The sequence below is a fragment of the Elephas maximus genome, chromosome 2 (assembly GCF_024166365.1).
Source record: "Elephas maximus indicus isolate mEleMax1 chromosome 2, mEleMax1 primary haplotype, whole genome shotgun sequence".
Lineage (NCBI taxonomy): Eukaryota > Metazoa > Chordata > Mammalia > Proboscidea > Elephantidae > Elephas > Elephas maximus.
In genome coordinates, this window is record NC_064820.1 from 186,131,406 (window position 1) to 186,154,015 (window position 22,610).

The 22,610-nt window shown below is 42.9% G+C and overlaps 1 protein-coding gene across 4 annotated transcripts in view; it reads left to right on the plus strand.

Annotated features, from left to right (window-relative positions):
• TENM2 (teneurin transmembrane protein 2) overlaps nucleotides 1-22,610 on the plus strand; it is a 1,384,955-nt gene that overhangs the window by 992,998 nt on the left and 369,347 nt on the right. The gene's annotated exons all lie outside the window — the stretch shown is intronic.

The following is a 22,610-nucleotide window of genomic DNA, read 5'->3' on the forward strand; positions in this document are numbered from 1 at the left end:
GACAACTAAGAGCCCAAGAGACAGAAAGGGCCACATGAACCAGAGACCTACATCATCCTGAGACCAGAAGAACTAGATGGTGCCCGGCCACAATCGATGACTGCCCTGACAGGGAGCACAACAGAGAACCCCTGAGGGAGCAGGAGATCAGTGGGATGCAGACCCCAAATTCTCATAAAAAGACCAGACTTAATGGTCTGACTGAGACTAGAGGAATCCCAGCGGCCATGGTCCCCAAACCTTCTGTTGGCCCAGGACAGGAACCATTCCCGAAGACAACTCATCAGACATGAAAGGGACTGGTCAGCAGGGGGGAGAGAGATGCTGATGAAGAGTGAGCTAATTATATCAGGTGGACACTTGAGACTGTGTTGGCATCTCCTGTCTAGAGGGGGGATGGGAGGATAGAGAGAGTTGGAAGCTGGCAAAATTGTCACGAAAGGAGAGACTGGAAGGGCTGACTCATTAAGGGGAGAGCAAGTGGGAGTATGGAGTAAGGTGTATATAAACTTATATGTGACAGACTGACTTGATTTGTAAACGTTCACTTGAAGCTCAATAAAAGTTAAAAAAAAATAATAATAATAATCCCCCCCCAAAAAAAGTGAGGTCCCTGGGTGGTGCAAATGGTTTGCGCTCAGCTACTAACCTAATGATTGGTTGGTGGTTCAAACCCACCCTACGGTCCATGGAAGAAAGGCCTGGCAATCTATTTCCATAAACATTACAGCCAAGAAAATTCTATGGAGCTCAGTTCTACTCTGTAACACATGGAGTCACCAGGAGTCAGAATCGACTCGAAGGCAATGGGTTTGGGTTTTGTGTTTGTTTGTTTTATGGGAGTGTTGCAATGATGCGGAAGAGATTTCAGTGTAGCTTCCAGATTTAGATAGACTAGGAAGAAAGGCCTGGTAATCTTCTTCCAAAAATCAAGCAATGACAACCCTATGGATCACAATGGTCTGATCCACATCGGATCATGGAAATGACACAGGACCAAGCAGCAGTTCCATTGTGCATGGGGTTGCCATGAATTGGGGGCCAACTGGAAAGCAACATGGGCCCAACAGAACCCAGGGAGGACCTGGCTCAGCCCTCATGAAAACTGGATTCTAAAGGGGAAATTAAAATTCTGGATTTAACAGTATGCCATGACAGAAACATACAAGTTGCTGAAATAGTAAGAACATGGGGAAAACTACCTAGAATAGGGAAGTAAAGCATTCGAGGAAGTGACTTTTTAGGGGAAACTTTAAATTCGAGGTCGACACAGGACAAGATCTGGATAGCTGGGGGTGGGGGTGGAGGTGGGAGATGGTGGGAGGGCTTTTTCCAGGCAGAGAAAAACAAAAAGGAAGTCTCCATGGCATTAAGTTACTTGATTACGTTAAGGAACTAAAAGGAATCGTGTAGGGCTAGAATATAAGGAATCCTGGTGGCACAGATGGTTAAGCGCTCTGCAGCTAACCAAAAGGTCGGGTATTCAAACCTACCAGCCACTCTGCAGGAGAAAGATGTGACAGTGAAGACTTAGAACCTTGGAAATCCCATGGGGCAGTTCTACTGCGTCCTGTAGGGTCACTGTGAGTCGGAATCGACTACGGCAATGGGTCTTTTGGTGGTGCCACTAATCAAAAAGTTGATGCTTCAAACCTACCCAGCTGCTCCTCAGGAGAAAGACCTGGCAATTTGCTTCTGTAAAGATTGCAGCCAAGAAAACCCTATGGAGCAGTTCTACTCGGTCACATGCGGTGACTATGAGTCAGAAGCGACTTGGTGGCACCCAACAACAAGAAGAATATAAGCATCCCAGGGCAGGAAATCTTGAGATGAGACAGAAACACAGGTGGAGGTCAGACCAGCAGCATCAGTATCATCAGGAGGCTTATTAAAAAAAAAAAAACCAAACCCGTTGCCATCGAGTCAATTCCAACTCATAGAGACCCTAAAGGACAGGTTATAACTGCCCCATAGGACTCCCAAGGAGCTCCTGGTGGATTCAAACTGCTGACCTTTTGGTTAGCAGCCATAGCTCTTAACCACTACACCACCAGAGTTTCCCAGGAAGCTTATTAGAAGTGAAGAATCCAGGTCTGCCTCAGACCTTCTGGATCAGAATCTGCATTTTAACTAGATTCCCAGGTGATACATGCACATTGGAGCCCTGGTGGCACAGTGGTTAAGAGCTCAGCTGCTAACCAAAAGGTTGGCAGTTCGAATCTACCAGTCGCTCCTTAGAAACCCCATGAGGCAGTTCTACTCTGTCCCCGAGGGTCTCTATGAGTTAGAATCAACTCAGCATCAGTGGGTTTGGCTTTGGTCCATGCACACTGAAGTTTGCGAAGTGCTGAGGTAGGCAGTGGTAAAGGGTTTGGGGCTTGTTTCAACTGCCATGGGAAGTTATTGATAGATTTTAAGCAGGGAGTGGTATGATCTAACTTAAATCATTAAAGATCACTCTGGCTAAATGGAAGTTTGGAGTGTGGCAGGATTAGAAACAGGAGGACTAGTTTGGAGGCTGTTGTAGTCATTCACTTGAGAGGTGAATTTAATCAGGACTAGATTACTGAGAAATTCCAAGCATGGCTATTCACCTGGGAAGCTTTTCTGCAGTCCCATGAGTATGGGCAAGCAAATTATGCCCATTCTGTCTCCCAGGCAAGAAAATAGAAGTGTGTGTTCCCTAAATTATGTTTATTGTCTCAGGACTTTTGGGGAATCAACTCCACCAAGGGATTGGATCAGGGGTGGAGTGCGCAATGAACAAGGTACACACGGGCTTAATTGTGCTTATTTACTAATCTGTAGTGTACAACTTTACCTGGGTTTCACTACGGGTTAGTGCACTACAGATTAGTAAGTGAACACAAGCCTGTGCGTACTTTGCTTACTGTAAACCTGTGCATACTGTGTTTACTAGTTAATCCGCCCCAGGATTGGATAAGTCACTGGTAGCTCTTTCTGAAGTGCCATCAGGTGGTTAAGAGCATGGACTGTGCGATCATTAGATCTGTGTCGCCATCTTTCCTCCTCCACATCCTACCATGTCCTACCTGGCTTACAGTGAACAAGTTTCCCAAATTCTCAGTCTTGGTTTCCCCATGGGTATAGAAAGAATAAAGAAGTACAACACTTTCTTTATGAAGTCGGTGTATTAATTAAAAAGCCACACTGAAATTACTTAGCAAAGTAATTTAATAAAAAAAAATAATAATAATTTAATAAAGGATGTATAAATGCTAGCTATTAACATTAGTAATATTATTTTACAAATGTTTATTGAGCATCTATTACAGGCTGGTTACAGAGCTAGGGGTTAGAGCTTCAGTGGAGAGCAATGCTATGACATTATAGGCTAATTGAGAAAACAGGTGAAGAACGTGATTCAGGCCAACTTCAGGGGCCAATTTTATTGACTTTTTCTGTTTCCCACTTGTGTTCTCTGTCTTCTATTCTGAAAACTCAGAATTTAAGACAGCCCAGTGAAGAAAATATCTTACATGTATGTTTTCCAATTCATAGACAATTTAACTGAAACTGTGGATAGAGTAATCAACCATTCCTTTTTGCCCAGGACTGTCTTGGTGTGGCACAAGAGTCCCTGGGTGGCACAAATAGTTAAGCACTTGGTTACTAACCAAAAGGTTGGCAGTTCAAATCCACTCAGAGGTGCCTTGGAAGAAAGGCTTGGTGATCTACTTCTGAAAGACCACAGCCATTGCAAACCTTATGGAGCACAGTTCTACTCGCACACATATGAGTCGGAATTGACTTGATGGCAACTGGTTGTCCTGGTATTAACACTGGAAGTGCCACATCGTGGGAATCCTCTCAGTCCTGGGCAAACCATGACAGCCAGTTACCCTGAGTATAGGGATTGTAGGCAAAAAGCAAGATAGCTGCTGTGGATTTCATGGCCATACAGTAAACATAAGATCTTGGGCACCTCTCTAAGCTTCATTTTGTTTATCTGTAAAACATGGTTATGAATGCCTGGCCTTTATTTCTCAGGGCATCATTGTAGGATGAAGTTGGACAGCATTTCATACCAAATATACTCAGGGATGCTGAGTTCATGAATGATCACCTGTCACCATGTATAAGAATATTAGAAGTAAAAGAAAAAATAAATCCTCTAGTCCAAACATACCTGCTTCCTAGAAATCCCCCAGTGGTCTCTATTTCATTTTCAGACAGTTTGAAATACATAACCAAAAACCAAACCCTTTGCCATTAAGTTGATTCTGACTCACATAGACCCTATAGGACAGTGTAGAACTGCCCCATAGGGTTTCCAAGGAGCAGCTGGCAGATTCAAACTGCCAACTTTTTGGTTAGCAGCCATAGCTCTTAACAACTGTGCCACCAGGGCACCTAGAAATACATTTATTATTAGGTGCCGTCGAGTCGGTTCTGACTCATAGCGACCCTATGCACAACAGAACAAAACACTGCCCGGCCCTGCGCCATCCTTACCGTCATTGTTATGCTTGAGCTCATTGTTGCAGCCACTGTATCAATCCACCTTGTTGAGGGTCTTCCTCTTTTCCACTGACCCTGTACTCTGCCAACCATGATGTCTTTCTCCAGGGACTGATCCATCCTGGCAACATATCCAAAGTATGCAAGACGCAATCTGGGCATCCTTGCCTCTAAGGAGCATTCTGGCCATACTTCTTCCAAGACAGATTTGTTCGTTCTTTTGGCAGTCCATGGTATATTCAATATTCCTCACCAACACCACAATTCAAAGTTGTCAACTCTTCTTCTATCTTCCTTATTCATTGTCCAGCTTTCACATGCATATGATGCAATTGAAAATACCATGGCTTGGGTCAGGTGCACCTTAGTCTTCAGGGTGACATCTTTGCTCTTCAACACTTTGAAGAGGTCCTTTGCAGCATGTTTACCCAATGCAATGCGTCTTTTGATTTCTTGACTGCTGCTTCCATGGGTGTTGATTGTGGATCCAAGTAAAATGAAATCCTTGACAACCTCAATCTTTTCTCCGTTTATCATGATGTTGCTCCTTGGTCCAGTTGTGAGGATTTTTGTTTTCTTTACGTTGAGGTGCACTCCATACTGAAGCCTGTGGTCTTTGATCTTCATTAGTAAGTGCTTCAAGTCCTCTTCACTTTCATCAAGCAAGGTGGTGTCATCTGCATAACGCAGGTTGTTAATGAGTCTTCCTCCAATCCTGATGCCCCATTCTTCTTCATATAGTCCAGCTTCTCAGATTATTTGCTCGGCATACAGATTAAATAGGTATGGTGAAAGATACAACAATGGCACACACCTTTCCTGACTTTAAACCAATCAGAATCCCTTTGTTCTGTCTGAACAACTGCCTCTCGATCTATGTAAAGGTTCCTCATGAGCACAATTAAGTATTCTGTAATTCCCATTCCTAACAATGTTATCCATAGTTTGTTATGATCCACACAGTTGGATGCCTTTGCATAGTCAAAAAAACACAGATAAACATCCTCCTGGTATTCTCTGCTTTCAGCCAGGATCCATCTGACATCAGCAATGACATCCCTGGTTCCATGTCCTCTTCTGAAACCGGCCTGAATTTCTGGCAGTTCCTTGTTGATAGATATCCTGCTGCAGCCACTTTTGAATGATCTTCAGCAAAATTTTGCTTGCGTGTGATGTTAACGATATTGTTATATAATTTCCACATAGTCTTAAAATTCAGCTTCATCATTTTGTGCTACAAAGGGATGGAAAGGTGCTATTTAGAAGGTATTTGGGATAGACTATGCTACTGCTAACGAATCTTCAATGGAATGAGAGGTTAGACCTGTTGAATGAATAAAAATGAGCCATCATGAATGATGGTTATCAGAAGCTAAATTCACACCAGCTCCTAGTGGTGGCATGCTGTTTGTAGCTGGGCCAACGCTGAGATTTTTCAATGAGAGCATCTGGCTTAAAAGCTCTCCAGGAAGGGGTTGGGGGTGGAGGAACAAAATACAAGAAATCCCCATGAGACCTTTTTAAATTTAGCACTCAAGGCACTAATATAGGAATATACCCGTGTAGGGATGAGAAAACCGGGGAGTCTTTACAAACAGGAGAATTCCTGATATCTGTGTTTGAGAAATTCTTTTGGACAAAAGCAGAGAAAATGACATTATCTGTAATTAGAAATAATAATGTGTAATTGGTTCATTTGCCATATTTCTACAGTTCTGATTTAGTTGAACAATGTGATCATTATGCCACCAGTTTTCAATAGAGGTGTCACAATGAAAAATAATTGCAATATTCCACAATATTAACTGTACCCTAATTGCAAAAGTTTTGAAATATAATTACCATGAAAGCTAATGCGACAGGGAACATTAAGTATAATTAGTGTTTTTTTTTTAAAAAAAAGGAAAACTGTTAGGAGCTTGTTATTGTCTAGTAAGGTAGCTTCAAATTAGCTGGCTGTAGAGCACTTTCATCTAGCTTTTCTATAATTTTCATTATTAGCACAGACTGTAATAAATTTATTTGACACAGCTCACACCTGCCAACCCTGCAGGAGATAACTCATAATGCACGCCAGCCCCAAGATTTCCCACTGAATCTGTCAGCGCTTCCTACAAGGAGGCAGCCGTGAGTGAGGTGATTTAAAAAAAATAATAAAATAAAATAAAAACCCTCAATTGCACATTACACAGTTCAGATTTAACACTTAAGCTGTGTTTTAAGTAATTTCCATAGAAAGCCAGTGCTCTAGGAATGCAATTAAGAGCCTCTTGTGGGTGGTGCTAAACAATCAAATCAGTGAACATTTCAAAGAGCTCCTAAGGTGCAGCCCCGCTCTCCAGTGACTAGCAAACTCCACGAGGGAGCTGACAATTAGCCTGTGCACCTGTTTGCCCAAGTGCAGCCCCCTGATTTTCTGAGAAAGGCACTGCTACCCACCAACCCTGAACTCAGTGGCCACAACCAAACCCCTCAATTTGTCCTTTGACAAAACTACTCCAGGACCTCATTTCAAAGCAATCATCTGTACCTCCTACCCACTCTGGCCTCAGCCTGTCTGTAATGAGGCTTAAGAGTCAGGATCTTGACTCTGCATGGACCATCTGATTCAGGGAAGACATGTACTCAGCACGGCGGGGTGCACGACTCCAGGGGGCGTCATTCGCATTGTTTTCTATGTAAAGTTGTGCATTGGGGGTGTCCGATGTGAATGGTGCCCCCTGTTGCTTCTTATTTCTCTTTTTAACCTCACCGTTGATTGGCTACATTGCATCCCTTAGATTAAGAAAGACAGAAAGGAAAGCTAGAAAAAGGAGAGAACGGGAATAGATATTTTGGAGACCTGGTACAGATACCAGTTAAAATAGGCCCTCTATCTTAGATGGGGAAACCCTAGTGGCGTGGTGGTTAAGAACTAGAACTGCTAACCAAAGATCAGCAGTTCGAATCCCCCAGGCGCTCCTTGGAAACTCTATGGGGCAGTTCTGCTCTGTCCTATAGGATTGGTATGAGTTAGAATTGACTCAACAGCAGTGGGTTTAGGGTTTTACCGTAGATGGCAAAGCTGATGAAATCCCACATGAAAGGGGAAAAAAAGCATAGGAACTTAAGAGGGCATCAATCTGAAATGTTATACTTCCTATGCTTGAGGACTCACAGACTCCACATTGCAGAATGCTGCTCCAAAAGTGGGACATTGTCACTTTAGGTGTTGTCACTAATGACACCAACTTGATAATAAAAAGTAGTATGAATAAAGGTAGGCAAACATTTACCTGTTGTTCAAGACAATACTTCAGATTTTATTATATAACCTTTTTTTTTTTTTTTAAATCATGTTACCCTTACTTAGTTAAATCTGATCGAGCCGATGACATTGAAGCTGTTAGGAAGACATGATGTTCTCTGATCCATAAAGACGCAACATCATATGGAAAGGTAACCATAAGAGGGCAAGTCACCTGTCCACCTGCCTCAGCTTTCTCTTTAGTAAAATGAGCAAGTTCAACTCCATGCTCTTCTTTGAGTCCTTCCAGAGCTGAAATTCTCCATCTCGAAACAAGTCCCTAGGTGGTGCAAATGGTTAACGTGCTTGGCTGCTAATCAAAATGTTGGCGGTTCAGTTTCACCTAGAGGTGCCTCAGAAGAAAGGCCTAGTGATCCATGTCCAAAAAAATCAGCCACTGAAAATGCTATGGAGCAGAGCCCTACTCCGAAACCCACGCGGTCACCGTGAGTCAGTGTGAGTGTCGACTCTACAACAACCAGTTTTTAAGTTCAAGTTAGTTTTTGTTTAGACCATTTCCTCTGATGGCAGGTTTAGTATTCCTGGCCAATTCTTGATTCTCAGAGTCACTGTGTTCTAGACCTTCTGTTGGTAGAACCACACGTTTTGTTAGCAACAGATGAGCCTGAACGGGTTGTCTATTGACAAGGCCTCAGCAGACTGTAAATTCTTAAAGAAAGTTTGCCTTTAGTTACTCTTCTCTCTCTCCCTCACTCTGTCCCTCCTCGTCTCCCCAATGCAGTCCTCAGCACGTAAGGTTTTCAACAAATATCCACTGAAGAAAGAGAAAACCTAACCTTGGCAGGTCTCCCGATAGAGTGTATTGCTTGCTTGAAGAGGAAGTTACCACAGATTAGAGTTAATCTTTAGGTCTACAAGGCATGGACATCTTAGGAGTTTCCCTTAGTTCAGCATTTGAGGCCCATAATCTGCTGAATACAGTCCCTTTCAATTTATGGAAAGGGGTCATGTATTTTAGTGGTTAAGCATGACTTAAATAATGTTTAATGCTTATTATGATACCTCGGTGTGACATTTCTGCTGAGGTATGTATTTTCATTTTCTTTTCTCTTTTTTTTTGAGCAAAAATTGAACCAGTTTTATTCTCTTTCAGGAGAGTTTCCTTTTCTAAAGGGGGAAGTGGAAACAAACTAGAAACAATAGCATAAATTCTTAAATCTTAGATTCCAGATAGAATTTTTTTTTTTTATATACAGCATAAGAGTTTATAGTTGGACTTTTGAAAGGGCTAGTGGATTGAACATCTGATCATTGCCTTACATTCCCTTAGTCCTGCTGCATAATGTCATAGCCACCCTATAGGACAGAGTAGAACTGCCGCATAGGGTTTCTAAAGAGCACCTGGTAGATTCGAACTGCTGATGATCTTTACAGTTAGCAGCCATGGCTCTTAACCACTACACCACCAGGGTTTCCATAATGCGATCACTTCTGTTTAATCTTCTTTCTGTAGGGAGTGAAAGGTTATCAAAAGTATTGTTGCAATGTCACCATAAAATTACCCTTAAAGAGATCCACGTTGTCAGTGCTCAGCCATTGCAATTCATTTGTAAAATTGTGTGGTCATTAGTTCTTATTTTTAGTACTCTTTGGGTTAAACATTCTCTTAGATTCTTGATGGCTAATTCATTTAACAATCATCAATTCTGTTTTTGCAGAGATTAGAAATCTCTTTTTTTAGTTAAAAAAAAAAATGTTTGGGCTTTGAACCCAAAGATCACAGTGTTGCAGTAGCATCCAAATGTCTAGACTTTACCATGAAACTTTGGAAATTTGGAGGAGTAGTTTCATTTCATAAACCAAAAAAACCAAACCCACTGCTGTCGAGCCCATTCCAATTCATACCAACCCTATAGCGACCCTATAGGACAGAGCAGAACTGGCCCATAGAGTTTCCAAGGAGCACCTTGTGGATTTGAACCACAGACCTTTTCGTTAGCAGCCGTAGCACTTAACCACTACGCCACCAGCATTTCCTTTCCTTTCATAGAGGAAAAAAAAGTCAATTTAGGATAACATTCAGGATGGAACAAAAGGTAGACTATTAAAGGTGTGTGGTTAGGGAAATAGTAAGCCTTATGAAGTTAGCACCTCACTTTGCAATTGTGGGGAGCCCTGGTGGTACAATGGCTAAGAGCTTAGGCTGCTAACCAAAAGGTCAGTGGTTTGAATCCACCAGCTGCTTCTTGGGAACCCTATGGGGCAGTTCTACTCCATCCTGTAGGGTGGTTATCAGTTGGAATCGACTGTGGCACTGGGTTTTTGTTTTTTTGCAATTGTGAATAAGGCCTTTTTCCAGAACAAACTATATTACAGACCTGTAACTTATCTTCTAGGACTTCCACAAGATTTGATTTAGACGTCTATAAAACACTGGTCCATTTAGACTTAGACTACTTTAAAAATATGGCTTATTTGGATTTATAGCTTAATGTTTCTGTCTGTAATACAAACACAATGAAAATTTTCTCTTCTGGTTTGGAAACTCAGTTTTGGCAGATACTGAGCACATGTGCTACCACTTCTCATTCTTGCACCAAGGGCAGACACCACTAATCGATCACAGCCCTCTTTCCTGCTGAGAACAGATGCAGCCTGCCTTTACTTCTCGATAGTCCTCCAGGCAGCCGCTACTAATCAATCAGAATTGGCACACAAAATGAAATACACTTGCCATTCAGGACAATAGTCATATAAAATGACAGCCTTACAGGTGTGATTCCCTGTGGTCGCCAGGATGCCAAAACCTATTATAATTGCCTCTTCAAAATGTGTATTTAGTATTCTCTTTCCCTATATTACAAATAAGGAGAATAAAGACAGGCAGAGTTAGTTCTGTTTGGGAGAAAATACTTAGAACATCACTGGAGTTCTTTGTGGCTCTGCAATCAAACTCTTCGTGCACAAAAAGAGCCATCGCTGAAATCCACTAACTCATAGCTCAGTTCATGTTCATTCCTCCAAAAAGGAAAAAGCGACCCTCATGGTACAATTTCACTGTTATTAAATCACTCTTCCATGGGGCAGCTAGTTCTGACCGCTTAGCATTCTTTGTCTTGAATACTGATACTAAATAGTGTCCTTCCACAGGAGGAAATAGTCTTCATCTTTAAGGAGTTATATTCATAGAAAGATAATTCATCCTAAATTACGTTAAAATAAGTAAATCTGTGGCAGCACAGTTAAATCCCTAAGAGCAAGAACCTGTCATTACCCTCAGATTCTCTTTGGATCTCTGCTGAATTGAAGACTGTGCAATGTATGAGTACATATTTTTTGCTTAAACAAACCCTAGGAAAAAAGTATGTTTATGCCTGAAAAACCTGTTATTAAGAGCTCAAAATGTAAACTTCTTATTAGAAGATTTGAAATTTTTTTCCCAAAAGCAACAATCTCCAGAATTAAGAGTGATTTTATATTTTCTTGTGTCATCGGGCACAATCATATCCTGTCTTACCTGCTGTGAATATGACTGCCTGTGGTTCTCGTTGTTAGGGCTGGGTAGATCATAGTGTAGGTCTGCAGGTGCTTCACAGACATGACAGTGGGTGCCATGGAGTGGGCAGTAAGGTAAGGGAGCCAAACAAGATCAACCAATGTCTGCTGAGCACCTACTGTGTGTTAGGTATTAAAACTGCAATCGTGACGGTCTTGGTTAGTCCCAGGAGCACTGGTCAGTCAGTAGTAGTAAAGATGGGTACAGGAACCAATGGACAGTCAATACCAACAGTCATTCACGTGGTGAATATTTACTGATATTTCCTGTGTGCCAAGTAGTGACCTTGCCCTCCAGGGGTATTATCAGACTACAGAAATTTGTTCTACCAGGGATGGTGACTTCCAACCCACGAGTGACTCATTTTCAAGTCCTCTTGAATCGAGTCCTGTCTTAGCTACCTAGTGCTGCTGTAACAGAAACACCACAAGTGGGTGGCTTCGAAGAACAGAAATTTATTTTCTCCCAGTTCAGGAGGTTAGAAATCCAAATTCAGGGCACTAGCTCTAGGGGAATGCTCTCTGTCTGTCGGTTCTAGGTGAAGATCCTTGTCTCTTTCAACTTCTGTAGCCCTGGTATTTATTAGTTCCTTGGCAATCTTCAGGGGGCATCCATCGGCCTTCATTTGTGCTTATTTTTCTGTCTAATCTGCTCTTTTTATAACTCAGAAGTGATTACGTTTAGGATACACACTATAATTATATGATCTCATCAACATAGCAAAAAAAAATCTCCAAATGGGATTACATCCACAGGTATGGGGGTCAGGATTCCTACATATTTTGGTGGGATACAATTTGCCCCCTAACAAGTTCTTTTTCAGCAGAGACCATTCCTGTCTAGGTTATGGTTGTATCCCCAACAACAAGCACAGTAGCAGGCACTTGGTAAATAATGTGTTGATTGAATGAATTATACAAAGGGAGAGGGAAGAAGCATGAGGGAGAGTGAAGCATGGATTTGCACATTGCCTTTTCAGATTACAGACTCTAAACTCTCTGAAGGTAGGGAGTGGTTCTACTCTCTCTGTACTGAAATCCTGGCATCCTCTGAGCTTGGAAAAAAAAAAAGTTTCTAGAATGATTCAGTGCTATCCCAGGAATGAATTAGAGGCAAGTTAGAAGTTCGAGTGTGAAACAAAGCGAAGGTCCAGAACATAAGGTGATTTTAGACCACTGTAGTTTTGAGTAGAGAAGTACAAGGTATCTTTTGCTTCTTTCTCTCAAGAGCAAGTGGAGCTGGGGACAGTGTGAGTGATTTACGGTAGAGTACACACACTCTCTGTTCATCATTACTCCTGTGTCAGCTACTGGTACACCTTGGGCAAAGGCAGGGAAAGGCGAGGGCTTTCCCAGGTGGAACAGGACCAGCCAAGCAGCAAAGAAGGTTCAGGCAGGCGTGAAGTGATAGATGAGGGGATATCTGGAAGAAGGCCTGAAGGCTTCGTTCCTTAGCCCCCCTGCATCCCAGCAAATCTATGCAGCAACCTCAGCAAGATGGAAGAGCACCACCATGATGTTCAGAACCATGGGGGCCCTCACTGGAGCTCCCTGGCTGGCTGGCTGGCTGTTCAACTTGACTCTGCATCCTCTTGCCACCATTCCCAGCACAACCTGGAGTCCTTGGCTACGTTCACATGAGCTGAATCCGTCTTCTTTGCGTGTGATTTCAGTGTGTTGACTCCAAGCCAAAGATCAGTGGGTTTTTTATAAACTTTGACAGAGGGGTAGAAGCAGCAAGTTTCACATACTGTCACCCACCCGTATTTTCATATCAGGCAGGAAGAATAAGTTTAAATGGTGTTACAAAGCATATTTATTTATGCAGACGCTCTTTTTATCCTTCTCCCGACAGGATATTGGCATCACATTTGAAATAGAAGGGAAAAAAGCAACATGTTCCCATTTCTCAAGCCCCTTACTGCCAACTATGAAGTGAGACCATCTTCCAGATTTTCTATATCCTCATCATTGATCTATTGCTAGTTTGTAGTAGAGAAATTAAAACAATGGAAGTCTTGAAGCTGACACAGACAGCAATTTGCAATGTGATTTTCTTCCCCTAACATTTTTACAGGCAGAAAGAAGAGGGACTGTATCCTCTTCTCAAGCTCATTTTGGCCACCACGTCCCCAGGAGGCTGATTCACTCCAGAACCTTCTGTGATTGCACCCAACTGCCATTTTTGTCTGTTCAAGGCAAGGTTCCAACACTTACCTGCTGTGTAATTTTGGTCAAGTTCCTTAATCTCTATTGCTTCCATTTTCTTATCAGTAATGTGGAAATAGTCCCTGGGTAGCACAAACAGTTAAGCACTCAACTACTAGCCAAAAGATTGGTGGTTCGAACCCACCCAGAGGTGCCTCAGAAGACAGGTCTGGTGGTCTGCTTCTGAAAGGTCACAGCCCTGAAAACCCTATGGAACAGTTCTACTCTGCCACACATGGGGTCATCATAAGTTGGAATAGGCTTGGCAGCAACTAACAACAACATGAGAATAATAGCAGCGCCTACTGTCCAAGGTTGTTGCAAGGATTAAATGAGATCATGTATGTTATGTGGTCAGAGTGGCGCCTCCATCTGGTGAGCAACCAATAAATTCTAGCTGCTGTTATTATTAGGAGTCCTTCCTTGGAAGGCACAAATAGTTAAGTGCTTGGGACCTAAATAAAAGGTTGGCAGTTCAAATCCACTGAGAGGTACCTCAGAAGAAACGCCTGGTGACCTAGCTCCATAAGATTATAGCCATTGAAAACCGTATGGAGCACAGGTTTACTCTGACACACTTGGGGTTGCCATGAGTCAGAGCCTACTAGGCAGCAACTGGTATGACGTTGTTATTATTACTACCCTTATTAATACATGTATATAGAAGAGGCAATCATCTATAAGCCTTAAATTGAGGGCCTGAAAATCAGGGAGGGAAGGAGAAGGGAGCTCAGTCAAGATTAAATTGTCCTATTTCTTCCTGTATTGCACTTGGCCTGGGGGACCCCTGCCTCTCCACGTTTTACTTGCACAGGTTCAGCATTACTGTCCTGTATTAATTTTCTATGGCTGCTATAACCAATTACCACAATACAGTGGTTTTAAACACCACCGAGTTATTATCTTGCGACTCTGGAGATCAGAAGTCTAGAATAGCTTGATTTAGGCTAAAATCTAGGTGTCTTTGGGCTGCATTCCTTCTGGAGGTTGTAGGGGAGAATATACTTCCTTGCCCTTTCCAGTTTCTTCATTAATTGGCTCATGGCCCCATTTCTCCGTCTTCAAAGACAGCGATACCGGATTGAGTCCTCACACTGCCATCTCTCTGGTTCTGTCTTCTGCTTCCCTCTTCCGCTTATAAGAACCCTTATGATTACATTGGGTCCATCCAGATAATCCAGGATAATCTTCCTATCTTCATCTGATTAGCAAGCTTAATTCCATCTGCTATCTCAATTCCTCTTGCCATATAATCTAACATATTCATAGGTTCTGGGAATTAGGACTTGACATCTTTCAGGGCTGTTAATCCACCCAGCATACCCCCTTCTGCTACCCTCATTCCAGATTGGACTGAGAAGGTATCAGTGTAGAGTGAGGGGAAAAGAGAAACTCATATCTACCCCCGACCTCAAGAAGCTAATGTCTCAATAGCTGTTAATGCAGAAAGAGGCAGACCCCATCCCAAACATGTACCACAGCTGGAAGCCGTGTTATCAAAGGGTTTTAGTCCACAGAAATGGGGACAGGATCTGGAGAGACAGGAGAAAAAGGAAGAAATTAAATCTCTAACAACATATGGTCAAATCTTACCCCAACGGAGCTTTCATTTAAGGTGTCTGAGTCCATTCTTGGAAGTGTCTTTTCCCCTCCTAGCCAATGAAGTTTGCTCCATCTTGAATTGCTTTTCTCCTCGACACCCCCGCTAACCACCAGCTCCCTTCAGCAGGCATTGGCTTCTGCTACTCAGCTAATACTTGAGGCATGTGGCTAGGTCTTACTTGCCCAGCAACATCTTTTGTTCCCCTATATCGATTCACCAATTATCCACCTAATCCCCACTCTCCAATACCTCCCCTCACAGCAACAACAACAACAGAAATTAAAGGCATAAACCAAAAGAACAGAAGACCTTCAGTCTTCATGGCTTCCCTGAGAGAGAAAACTCATGTACTAACAGAAATGACTATTTGTTCTCTATTTCTTTTTCCATAGCAAAAACATGCTCAGGATTTTACTTCATGAAAAGACTGTATTTTCTCAATTAAAAGGGCATTGAAGGTCCCCAGGTGGTATCAACCCACTCCAACACTAACCTAAAGGTTGAACCTTCTTACCTACCCAGCAGCACCCCAGAAGAAAGGCCTGGCAATCTGCTTCTGTTATGATTACAGCCAGGAAAGCCCTATGGAGCAGTTCTACTCTGTAACACAGGGGGTTGCCCTAAGTCAGAATTGACTTGACAATAATGGTTTTGTCTTTTTTAGTTGTTCCAAAATGGGCTTTACTGTTAACTATTTTGGTCCTGGATGCAAGTCACATGGTATAGAAGTAAGAAACATAGTTTTGGGTTCTGAAAAGTATAGGTTTCATTATCTGTGCTGTTACTTTTTCCAAATAACCTTGACTAACTTATTTGGGCCTCGATTTCTTTATCTGTTAAATGAGGATTTAAAAAGCACCTGATTTATACATTTGTGGTGAAGATTAAAGAAACTAGTAACATGTATTGAGCACTTACCATGTGTCAGGCACTGTTCTAGGTGCTTTTCATGGGTCAACGCATTATGTTATATGTGATATCTATAAAGCACATAGCAGAGTGCCCAGTACAAAATAAAATGTCAATGAACAGTCACTATTTTTGTTGCTGTGTGGCCTTATCCTATCTGCCACAGGAGGCAAAATTCTACATTGCAGTCCTTTGTGTCCAGTCCTGGGACCAGCTCAGAGCCAGTTGAAAGAGCTCCAGATTCTCCAGGGGTTTGTTTCAGACTTTATCGTCCTACATTTTTGTTTGGTGAGTCAGAGCCAAAGGACCTGGTGAAAAATTTAAATCAGATCGGTGAGAGTCAGCAATCTTCCTCTCCCCTACTGTTCAGCTCCACACCTTTGCCACCAGGTCAGGGAAATCAGCAGTCCCGGGGAGCAACTACAAAGCTGTTTCCAGAGCCAATTTCCTGCTGAACTGTGTGTTACACTCTTAGCAACATTCCAAAAATTATACTCACTTCAAAGCTGACTTTGATCTGTCCCCCCTCCCTCCCTTCTCCCCCAGCCTTTGCCGGGGAGCACATCTCCAGAAGTGGAGGTTCACCTTGAAAGGCTGTACGCCGTGTTCGACTCTTCCTGAGAGGGGAGGGAGGCCCAGGAAAAAGAAGAAGAAGAAGAAAGTCTGTGGGAGGCCTCACTTATTCTCAGGGGCCCACTGCCCTTGACTTGGCAGCTCAGTTCCTTCTCAGGGTGAGAACAATCACCAGCCCAGGCTTTTTCCATACACACAGCAGTAGCTGCTGTGATTTCAGCTTTGTGGTTGGCCACGCCATCCGTGCGTGTGTGTGTGTGTGTGTGTGAGTGTGTGTGTGTGTGTGTGAGTGTTACTGAAGCAAGGAGCTCCATTGGTTTCCTCACCTACGGTCCCTATGCGGGGGTATGTAGGGAAGGGGTTGGAAGAGGCAGGGAGAAAAAGCCTTTTCTGTGAGGAGAAGTTGTGACAGTACCCTTGAACCAGAAGAGAGGCCCTTACTATCAGACGTACCTGATAGCTCTTTGAAATACCAGCAGGGTCACCCATGGTGGACAGGTTTCAGCAGAGCTTCCTTGAAAGCAGGAATTCTGGCACCAGCTTGTTCTTTCCCTTCCTCCCCCCAGCCTCCTCCCCTAACTTATAACGTGGAAACTGAAGTAGAGTACAAGACTTGCTCACTGAGCAAGTTGCCAGTGGAATCACCCAGGGTGATTTGCAAATCCTAGTTCTAGCCCAAGAGAAGATTCCCACCGAAGCCAAGAGAAGGGAAAGGAGCTTTTTGATGAAAACGCTTCATCTCTTGAAGATATGCCCCAGCCTGTGGGGATTGTGGGGACCGAGTGCTGTGAACCCAGAGATATGGAGCACAGTCTTCATTTCTGATCTGGGAATCTTGGGGCAGCTCTAGGTAAGGGACATTTGTTCTAATAGTTACCAAGTTTAAGGAATTTATTTCTACCTCAGATAAGGAGATAGGAAGAAGGATGTGTGATAACAGACTGGGTGGGACTAAAGCCTGCTGCGTGACCAGCTTTGATGGTGACCTTAAGAGATTAAACTCACCCGCCCGAGTCTCAGGTTCCTCAGCCAACGTGGGGAATTTGTGGTGAAGATAAATGGTAAAATCCATGTATAGCATGTCTCCTGTGCCTGACAGGGGTCTTTACCCACAACATTCAGAGCCCAATTGAGGAGAGAGAGACAACAAAAAAAGCCATCGCTGCAAGGCTTCCTGGTTTTCTCTGTCCCCCATGCCTAGCATGAGGCCTTGCATTAAGTCAGGGCTCAATATATGCCCCACCATCCAACTGTCATTTTGCCATGCTGTGATGGCTTGCATGTTGCTATGATGCTGGAAGCTAACCACCAGTATTTCAAATACCAGCAGAGTCACCCGTGGTGGACAGGTTTCATCAGAGCTTCCAGGCAAAGTCAGGCTAGGAAGAAAGGCCTAATGAGCTGCTTCTGAAAAGTAGCCAACGAAAACCCTATGGATCACAACAGAATATTGTCTGATTACAGTGCTGAATGACGGCACAGGACCGGGCAACATTTCATTCTGTTATACATAAGGTCACCATGAGTTGGAGCCGACTCAGTAGCCACTAACAACAACAACAATATGTGTTGACTTTAAAGTTAAATTGTATTTCCAGTATGTTGAAGAAAGTCTCTTTAAGGGAACATTGAAACAGATTATCCTGTAAAGTGGGAAATATTTTTTGCATTCTATTATTCTGTTACTATTAACTGTGAAGGTGTCCTCCTTAATAACAATGATAATAACAACAACGACACCTACCACTTACCTATCTATACCACTCAGCACAGTACCCAGCACAAGGTTGACGCTCACTGAAGGTTAAACAATAGTGAAATGACACATCGCCTGCCTTTCAAAACATTGATTTCTATATCAATTTTTGGCATCGCGGCTCTGAGATAAAGGAAGCTTCATTTATATTTCTCCTTTTTTATTACAGTATGACAGTTAGGTTGAGTGAATAAAAACCGTTACTACCGGTCTTTGAAAAGAAGTACTGACATGTGTGCAGAGTAAAGAGAAAATTTTGAGGATGTGGTAGGATCCCCCGGGCCCTACCCCATCATGCTACCCATTCTGGTAATTAATAACCACCCTGACACTTGAAGCCCACCAGGAGTGAGATGCTGCCCTAATCTGGGAGGACGGCAGGACGCGTTACCACCTGCCCACCAACCACCCTGTAAGCTCCGCCTGCCGCATTAGCAAGCTGTGGCTATTATATTAGATGGCACCGCAGCTGAGCCCACGGTTTGATTTTTGTCTCCATAAAGGCAGGACTAGAATTGACACTAGAGTAATTAGGAATGAATTCTCAGATCTTGACTTATCAAGCGTGCTGCCAGGGAAGGGGGCGGGAGCTGTGTGCCAGTGTCTTGGAAGCTGAGACAGGTGACCTTGCCGGCTGACCTCACTCTTAATCTTCATATCAGAGACACCAGCGAGCATTTGGCCAGCGCCTCCTGGTAGGCTGACAACCAGAGCAGTTCGTTTTTTTATAGCCTGTAGGCACTTAGACGAAAAAGAAGCCGGAGAATGGAGGCAATATGGGAAACAAAGTTACCACAGGGACAAAATGTTCTTCTGAACAGCTTGAAATGAGTATAATTTTGGAGGGTTTCTGTAGTTGCAGGTTAATTCATAATTGGGTTTGCTGAGCAATCAACAATGTGTTGCTTGTATTTTCATATGCTCGGAGCATATGACTCCTATGCGTGTGTGCGCGCCCGCGCGTGTTTTATAACGTTCCAGTACTCTGATACTTCACTAATGTGCAATCGCTATTTCTTGCTTTTGTCTGGGGCCTCTCGTATTACATTTAGATTGTGTCCTTTATCATCCCAAATTGACATTTATGCTTTTACTTCTATTGTTTCTCTGGCTTCTGCCTGGTATGGATCAACAATTTGTTTTAATCTGTGTCACTTCTCTTATCTCCCTCGACACAGAGGAGCAGTCATTTTGCACCACCATCCGCCTACAAAGGTTGTGTTACCAGGAGTGTGACGGGGTCTATCACCCGCTCCCCACTGTCTAAAGTGCTGGCAAATGTTAATTGCTTTTCCAGTTAGTTTATAAGAATGCAGAAACCGCTGAATGCAGCTTGACTGGTTTTGATGAAAGTAATGGAATGCTGGTGCCTATGAATAAATAAATCTGATTTACATAAAGGACTATTGTGGTGGTGGATAGAAAGTCGCAGGATGCAAGCAAATTATAGTTTAAGGACACATTATTCCTTGGCTTTTATTCTAAATGAGGGAAAGGAGCTCAGGTTTCCTTGGGTTCCCAGAGGGGGAGGCAAGGAGGCGATCCCTTGGCCTGAGAGAAAAACCCGAAATGCTTTCTGAGAGTAGCATTGGTCTCAAACTTAAGGGGCACACATTTTGTTTAGAAAGAAGCTGCATTTCTAGGTCTCACTTTCTGAAAAACCCTTACAGAAAGCATCGAGAATAACAAGCGGTGAAGAATTTATGAGAAGTAGACGGAAAACGTTTGAGCGTGTATCAGAATGCACGGCGATAGATCCAGCTGTGGCTCTTGGAGGGAGATGGGATCATAACCAGTTCTATTTCGAGTGTATTTGCGATTCCTAAATTCCCGCAAGATCATGGCGACTTGAAATGGAATAAATCAAGACGTTCTTTTTTTCAGATGAGGCAAGGCAAATACGAAGCAGTGCTCAACTCCCTGAGTACGCAGATCTCAGCTGACTGCTGAGTTATCGCGGTGGGAGCGCTTTCTCCATTTGCAGTGTGGTGGCAGTTAGAGCAATAACATCAGAATGTCTGATGAGCTTCAGAGTGCACCAATGATGGGTCAGTCCAACAGGAAAGGAGACGGGGAGAGGATATTAACAATTCAAGTAGACATCTAGACTCAACAACAAGTAAAAACTGCATTTTAGAGGTGACCCTATTGGTTGCTTCAAATAAAGCAGTGAGGATGAAATACCCAAATTCATTTATTCAAAAAATATTTACTATGAACCAAGTACTATTCTAGGTGCTGGGGATGCAGCAGTAAATAAAACAAAGCTGAAGGGTTCAGGGCACTTACCTTCTCCCACCCACCTCTTGTTGTTGTTGATTTAGGTTCTGTTTTAGTCATCTAGTGCTGCTATAACAGAAATACCACAAGTGGATGGCTTTAACAAACAGAAGTTTATTTCCTCACTGAAAAGTAGGCTAAAAGTACAAATTTAGGGTGTCAGCTCCAAGGGAGCGTTTTCTCTCTGTCGGCCTTCTCATCAATGTTCCCCTGGACTAGGAGCTTTTCCACACAGGGACCCCGGGTCCAAAGGATGAGCTCTGCTCCCGGCATTGCTTTCTTGGTGGTATGAGGTCCCCCATCTCTACTCTCTTCCCTCTCCTTTTTATCTCTTGAGAAATAAAAGTTGGTGCCGGCTACACCCCAGGGAAACTCCTTTTACATTGACCTGGGTAAGGGTGTTACAAACCCACCCTAATCCTCTTTAACATAAAATCATGGCCTAAGCAAGTGGACACATATTTTTTGGGGGCACAATTCAATCGATGACAGGTGCCATTGAGTTGGCCCCCTGCTCACAGGGGAACAAAGGAACAAAAGAACAAAACACTGCCCAGTCCTGTACCATCCCCATGATTGGTTGCAGATCAGATCACTGTGATCCACAGGGTTTTCATTGGCTGATATTTGGAAGAATATCTCCAAGCCTTTCCTCCTAGTCAGCCTTAGTCCAGAAGCCCCACTGAAACGTGTTCAGCGTCACAGCAACACGCAAGCCTCTGCCAACCCCTTAGAAAATACCAAAGGGCCCTAAGGAGATAAGCAGTTATGGGAGGTATTGAAATTCAAATACAAGGCTAAGTAGGTAAAACTCCCAGAAAAAGGAACAGTTTTCTTTGCATTTGGTGCCATTCATAACGTGACAGCACCCATAACGGCTAAGAAAACACCCAAGAGTAGCCCAGGATGCAAGTTAGGAGTTAAAGACAAATCATAAACAATGTAAGAAAGAACAACAACAGTAAAAAATAAAATAAAATAAAAATTTACAAACTGACTTATTTTCCCCAGTCCAGGGTCCTCTGTCTATAAATGTACTTGAAATTAGGTTACTATCCACTATCACCCAGGCTTATCTTCCAAGTTCTTCCTAATCACTTCTCAGGTCCTGATGATGTATCGATAGGCTATAGATGAAATATGAGATTACTTCAAATCTCAAGCACCCAAAGATTTATAGACCAGGGCTTAGGCCTATGTCAAATCAACCATCTAGGAAAATATAGGATTTCACCTTAAAATTAAAATTTAATGGCAGTTTCTTCGTCATATCCAATTGGTGTTGTCCCGATAAGCAGAGAGAGAAACGGGGTGATAGATTATGGAACAGACATGGAAAAATATATTTATTACGTTTGGATGTGCAAGGATTTCACTTGCTGTGTATATATAGAATAAATAGATTTTTTTTTTTTTTAATGTCCACTTTGGTTCCAAATACTTTAGTCTCAGAAAACTAGATGATCTTCAGTTGGCCCCATTCACAGGCATTAAATGCAGAGATGAAGAAACAAAAGTTGTAATGACAGTGAAGCTATTTGCTCTAGATGGAAGAGTTTCTATGCACTGGAAGGCTGACATTTGTTACAATCTGAATTTCTTTCTTCTTTCCAGAATTGTCTATAGAGACTAGATCCTTGTTTCGTCAAAGCAAGGTCCCTTGAGCAGCCCAATGGCAATCTCTGGGAGTTTGTGAGAAATGCAGCCTTGCTGGCCTCACCTCAGACTCCCTGAATCAGGCTCTGCATCTTAACAAGATCCCCAAGAGATCTGCAGTGCGTTGCACTTGAGAAGTGAGGCTCTAGGGGCAAATTGTGCTATCATAGGCAGGAAGCCTGACCAAAAAACCAACCAAACCCATTGCCACTGAGTGGATTCCAACTCATACTGACCCTAGAAGACAGAGTAGAACTGCCCCATAGGGTTTCCAAGGAGTAGCTGGTGAATTGGAACTGCTGACCTTTTGGTTAGCAGGCAAGCTCTTAACCACTGCCCCA